The sequence below is a fragment of the Canis lupus genome, chromosome 23 (genome assembly GCF_048164855.1).
Source record: "Canis lupus baileyi chromosome 23, mCanLup2.hap1, whole genome shotgun sequence".
Classification (NCBI taxonomy): Eukaryota; Metazoa; Chordata; class Mammalia; order Carnivora; family Canidae; genus Canis; species Canis lupus.
The window spans coordinates 43029818-43036743 of NC_132860.1; the positions used below are offsets into that span (position 1 = coordinate 43029818).

A 6926-nucleotide genomic window follows, 5' to 3' on the forward strand; every position below is an offset into this window, starting at 1 on the left:
CTGACATAGAGCTCTTAAACCCCTTGTAATTTCTTGGGTGATAGGACTGTGTATTGTGTTTTAATGAGGTGACTCTGGATGGGCTTTTGGAGGACTCCTGGATGGGGGCTGATCAGTTGGAAGGCCAAGCTGTGATTGGAAGCTTCAAATGTAGGGACACCTGGTAGCTCAGCAGTTAAGTGTCTGCCTTCAGCTCAGGGCATGATTCTGGGGTCCTGGGTTCGAGTACCACATCAGGGTCCCTGCATGGAACCTGCTTCTTTCTCTGCCTATGTCTCTGCTTCTCTCTTTGTGTGTCTCTCATGAATAAATAAATAAAATCTTAAAAAAAAAAAAAGGAGCTTCAAATGTTTAGCCCCATACCCTATTTGCTTGAAGAGGGTGGAGATGTGACAATGGAGTTAATGACTGATCATGCCTACATGATGAAGCATCCATAAAAATCCCCAAAGTATGAGGTTTTGGGAGCTTTTCACATCTATATACTGAGAAAGTGACCCATCCTAATTCTGCAGGAACAGAAGCTACAGCACTCAGACCCTCATAAACCTTGCCCCATGTACCTTCTCCTCTGGTTGTCCATCTATATCTTTTATCAAATCTTTTAATGAACTAGTAATTGTTAAATGTTTCTTGAGTTCTGTGAACTGCTCTACAGTTTTAATTGGCATCTAAAGTAGTATGAGGGCGAGGGGGTCAGGCTTATGTGACTGAGTCCTTACCCTGTGGGATCTGACATTATCTCCTGGTAGACGGCATCAGAACTGATTTAAATTTATAGGATACCTAACTGGTATCACAAAGAATTGGTTGGATGGGGGCACATCGTTTGTGACCAGACGTGTCAAAAGTGAAGTGCTGTCTATGAAGGTAAAAGAAGATACACAGTCATTCTGACAGGTGTAAGGTATATGCCATCTATGTTTATTGCAGCATTATTTACATTAGCCAAGATATGGAAGCAGCCCACTTGTCCATCAATAAATGAATGAATAAAGAAAATGTGTAAACACACACACACGCACACACACTATTACTCAGCCATAAGAAAATAATAAAATCTTGCTATTTTTAACAATATAGATGGATCTAGAGAGTATAATGCTAAGTGAAATAAGTCAGTCAGAGAAAGACAAATACCATATGAATTTAAGAACACAAAAAAATGAACAAAGAAAAAAGAGACAATCCAAAAAACAGACTCCTAAATGCAGAGAACTGGTGGTTGCCAGAGGAGAGGTGGATGAGGGGAATGTATGAAATAGCTAAAGGGAGTTATGAGTACTATCATGATGAGCACTAAGTAATGTATAGAATTGTTGAATAATTATGTTACACATCTCAAATTAATATGTTTGTATGTTAATTATACAGACTTCAATTTTTAAAATTATACTTCAATTTTTAAGAACAGGAAAACAGAGGAGACACACAGTGAAGAAAGACATAGTAGGGAAGAACTGAATTTTTCCCCATGCAGAAAGGTGGAAAAGAGTTTTCCTTCACATTCTCCTTCTGGATTCTTAATTCTTTAGAGGTTTATTCATTCATGAAAGAATGAAAAGATGAAACTTTTCATCTTTTAAACCTAAACATAGCACTGCTTCCCTATTAATCATAATTTCTCCTATTAATCATAATTTCTCACTATATTTTCCTAACTTAGAAATAAGTCCATCCAATCAGGAAAATGTGAAACTATCCATTCCCTTTGCTTGTCTATCAGCATATTTTCATACAGAAGATTTTGATCTTTGTTATCACGGCTGCCTCCATTCTAATATCCATTCTGCCATAGCTAAATACCACTTACACATGCATAACAATCTCATGTGAGCACTCAGAGAGGAGTGCTGCCTTAGAGATAATCTCTTCTACACCCTGCCTAAAGCACAAATGCTTTTAGATGTTCGTCCAACTTGGGCCTGAAGAAGATTAGTGCCAGGGAATTGCTATTTGGCAAAGCCGTTTGGAATACAGGAAATGGTTAGAATATGTTTGCAAAATTAGGCTGAAACCTGCCTAACTGCCACTTGTTCAGAGGTAAGCTTTCTGGACTCATAAAATTCTTATCTCTTCTACTTTAGGACTGCCTTTCAAATGTTTTTAGACATATCAGGAACTGCTAAATGATTTTCTTCCCTTCTTTTGGCTAATACTGTAAAAAATATTAAGCCTCCTCCTCAACTCTCATCTTCATGTAACTTTTGATTTCCTACCTTGTTTTTGGTATCTTGAAGTAATATGAATATATTAGAGTGACACCAGCTGCTATAACAAGCAGATCCAAAAAATATACGGTGTCTCAAATACATCAGAAGTTTATTTTTTGCTAGTGCAACAGTCCAAGACAGCTGTTCATGGCTGGCAGGTAGCTTTTCCCAACTTGATGTTATAGACACGCAGGATCTTCACATCACTTGACTCTCCGATGCCCTAGACCTTCATTAGCATTGTCTGCATCCAACAAATGAAAGGAAAAAGAAAAGTGTGGAGAACATACACATTTTTCTTAAAAACCCTTTCCTAGATGAGATAATCATCACTTATGCTTATATTTTAAGTGGGAAAAAAATCATATGTTCTCATCTAAATGCAAGGAGGGGATGAAGATGACCTTGGGAGGTATGGCCTCCACCTAGGTTGTCTCTTTCCTGCAACAACCTTATATCGTTGCAAAACAATTTTTTTGCCACAATAACTATTTCTGCTATAGTGTGGGCGTAAATCAGATTTGGCGATGGAGTCGCAAAGTGCTATGAGCCTCAGATGACAAGAACCCCTCCTCTATCGGCCTTCTTTCTTGGCTGTGGCTGTGCTACCATCACTTTTACCTTCACACTCCTTCAGTATCTTCTACTCTGTTCCACCAAAAGACTGACCCATTTAGCCCCGGTGGCGTAGCTGCTTAGTGCTGCCTGAGCCCGGGGTGTGATCCTGGAGACCTGGGATCGAGTCCCACACTGGGCTCCCTGCATGGAGCCTGCTTCTCCCTCTGCCTGTGTCTCTGTCTGTCTCTCTCTCTCCCTCTGAATGGATAAATAAATAAATATTTTTTTTTTTTTTAAAAGACTGACCCATTACTTTATGTGCCCAAAAGACAAGAAAAATGCTGTTAATTATTCTGACACAGTAGTTTCATAGTATGACTATATATCTCAATTTCTAAGATTTTAAAATTTGAAAAAAGAAGAATCTTAAAATCATCACATATGGTATCTGCTGTTTTACACACACACACACACACACACACATACACACACACACACAGCAATGCATACCTTACTTTGTTGGGTCTTTTTTCCCCCCTTTACTTCAGAACTTCCATGTATTATTCCTCTTATCCAATATACCTACAGCACATAGGGGATTGTTTTAGCAATTTAAGAATCTCCTAATCACAGGATATTCATTGATCCATTCTGCCAAAACTGTGTTATAAGAAGTGTGATTTGAGATTGGGATTTAGAGTGTTTATGTTTTCTAACCTTATCACTGCAGTTAGTCACATTGAGCTAAGCAATGGCCAATGTAAGAGGCCTGAGAGTTTGAAACTCTGTGAGCTCTCATCTCACGTTTAGTTCATTAAGATCAAACCACACAAGCAGTCGTGTCATTCACTTTTAATTTTAACTGAAGATAAAAGTTATAGTGAATTCCACAAAATGGGACAACCCTTCTGCATAAAAAGAATTGAGAACTTTCCTTCTGCTAAGTTTTGCAAATGATGAAAAAGCCTCTTTGGGCCTCACAGATACTCTTTCAGTGGACTCTCATGGGCCATAAAGATTTCACAATAAATCACTACATGGGACTGAGGCATGGAAGGATCCAATAAAGTGGAGATATGTTATTTATGAGGAGTAAGTTCCTATGAAACTTTTTTTTTTTTTTTACCAGCCAAGTCAATAAATATTTATTGAGAAAGGTCTATGTTAAAAGACACTCTTTCAAGTGTTGTTTTGAATAGTAAGAGAAGGGAGTTTCAGGGACAAGCAAGTTGCAGGGATCTGGCAGGGGTGAAATAGGGCTCTCTGGGCAGTCAAGGGGGAACATTGTTTCTTTGTTTTTTAAAGATTTTATTTATTTATTCATAAGAGATACACACAGAGAGGGGCAGAGACACAGGCAGAGGGAGAAGCAGGCTGCCCACAGAGAGCCCAATGTGGGACTCCATCCCAGTCCCCAGTATCATGCCCGGAGCCTAAGACAGATGCTCAACCATTGGAGCCACCCAGGAGCCCCTGTTTGTTTTTTAAGTAGGTTCCATGCCCGGAGTGAACCCAGATGAGAGGCTTGAACTCATGACCCTGAGATCCAACACTTGAATTGAGACCGAGTCTGATGCCTAACTGACTGAGGCACCCAGTTGCCCTGGCAGTCAAGGAGAAATGGTAGCCCCTCCACGTCCAGACAGGCAGTGTGGAGTTCACTCCAGTATGAATTGCACTATTATTATAAGGCTCAAAACTCAAACAGCAAGTTTGAAGATTTTCTTTTAATTAGGCTAAATGATCGTAAATATTATTATTTTTTTGGGGGGGTTCCAAGTTTTATTCAAGAACTCATACAAAATATTTGAGGTAAATGAGTTTTAATCCTCATCTTCCTCCTCTTCCTCGTCCTGGTTAATCTGGAAGTAACGCAACTCGTAACTCTCTTTGCTGTTAGCAACTACGCGCAACCAGTCACGGAGGTTATTCTTCTTCAAATATTTTTTGGTGAGATATTTCAAATACCTTTTGGAAAAAGGCACCTCAGAAGTTACAGTAATTTTGCTCTTGCTTCTTTCGATGGTTACATCCCCTCCACCGAGATTCCCAGCTTTTCCATTCACTGTGATTCTCCCTTGAAGAAACTGCTCAAAATTGGCAGCCTCCATGATTCCATCTTCTACCGGGTGGGTGCAATCAAGGGTAAACTTCAGAACTTGCTTCTTTTTTTACCCCCCTTCACCACAAGCTTTTTCACGGGCGCCATGCGGCAGCAGAGGCAGAAAGGGAGCATAATCTGTAAATATTAAAGCATCTTGGAATTCCTTAGCCAAACTTATGGCCCAAGGTTGGTCCTGTGTTCAAGCAGAGGTGGATTGCTAAAGGACAACACAGACAATGTGGAAACTGCATTTGAGCCAGCAAGGAGACATGAAGAGAGCAGGCAATACAGGTCTCTAAGATGCCAACCATGCCCAGTATACACTCTTGGAAACAAAAACAAAAGACAAACAAAAATAACTGTTTCCTTTAAATTATTCATTCTCCCAATGCTATGGATATGAGCTAAACCTTAAAACTGGAAAATCCAGTTTTAAAAAAAAATCCTCCTCTTCTCTTTTTTAGAGATGAGACAGATGAATACTGTTAAACTCTCTCATTTTCCCCCTTGCCCAGTCACTATTTATTCATTCAGCCACCTACATTTTTGCAAAGCTTACTTTTTGCAGTAAAGGCCAAAGGCTTCCTAATGGACTCTGAAAATGGCTGCATAGCCATGATGAGTGATCAGAACTCCTTGTCTCTGTCAGGAAAACAACCCGGGAGCTGCCTGCCATTTCCATTGGGGAGTTTTGGAAAGTTTCACTTCCAATAGCCCTATGAATGCATTGTTTTGGGGGCAGAGGAGAGCTCAAGAGGCTTGTGGAACATGAGCCCTGGCTTTTGAAGTTACTTTTTCCTGTACATTGATTTTTCAGAGTTTGATTTTACTTTTAAGACAGGAAATATAGAGCTAGGTTCCATTCACACTGTAAGTCATTTACCAGAAGAAAATCAAATCAGAAAGCAACAGAGTTGCCCCAAAGGCCCTAGGGCAGGCTTGGGGGAGAGGGACATGGGAGCAGTGGAGGAGAGAGGGAAGAAGGAGGAAAAGAAAAGGAGACTGGAACTCCAGACTGCAAGGAAAGCCTATAAGCCTTTAATCTCTTAAGCACTGCAAAATGATTAAACTCACCTACCCAACACCTGCCTTAAAAAGAATGCAGATATGTGGAAGAAAAGAAAATTCAGAAATTTACAAAAGTGCACTTTGGACATCATGAAATATTCATTTGGGATTCAGAGGGCTGATCCCACTTAGCATGTTAAACACATATAGGTTCTGCTTGCAGAATTGGAGAAGAGTCTGAGCATTTATAAAACAGAACCCTGTCTCACATTTTTCCAGAGGGAGTGGACTAAGAACAATCCAAAGTAGTAGGTGGTTTCTGGAAGGACAGGTCTGCAAATGGAGCATAAAAGGGCATTCCTTAGGTTGCTGAGGATTTTCTTGGATTGTACTCTGCTAATATGTGCTCAAGGCAGATATAACAGATGTGTGGGGAGACTCTAGAGGCATTTCTTACAAATTTTGTCTGGTTTTAGGGAGGATTTTTCCTCCCATTACAGTGTCATTATCACGGGTTGGATTAAGAAGGTTAACATAAGGGCTGTGTGTGTCCTTTACAGGACCATGTTCACTGTACCAAGAGAGATGAGTTCACTGCATTTGCTTCATTTTTTGTGATGGTTTCATTTTGTCCTCTAACAAGTTCAATATGCATTTCCAAAAATTAAAAATGCCATTCAACATAATCTTATCACTCTTACTTTTAAAACTTTTCCATTATTTTTCAAGTGATAGAATGGTTAATATAATTGTTTCAGTAGATAATTAGGCGCAGAATACAATAAGCAGCTGGAAACTCAATACACCAGTGACAAAAGAATATGATGAGGGAAAACTAAACAAGTGCCTGGCCAATAGAAATATATGCAGTAAAATTAGAATTATTAAATGGTCTTCTGCAAAAATAACAATCTGAAGACTTTGCATTTCTATACCATCATTATCATCATTATTAAGATTTTTATTATTGGGTCTGATCCTATGAAGAGCCAAAGAAAATAAACTACTATCTGGGAGTAATTTGTTCCCCCATATGATGTGAA

General features: G+C 39.3%; 1 pseudogene; it reads right to left on the reverse strand.

Annotated features, from left to right (window-relative positions):
- Positions 1 to 4530: 4530 nt before the first annotated feature.
- LOC140615599 (large ribosomal subunit protein eL22 pseudogene) lies at positions 4531 to 4995 on the reverse strand (annotated as a pseudogene).
- Between the last annotated feature and the right edge of the window lie 1931 nt (positions 4996 to 6926).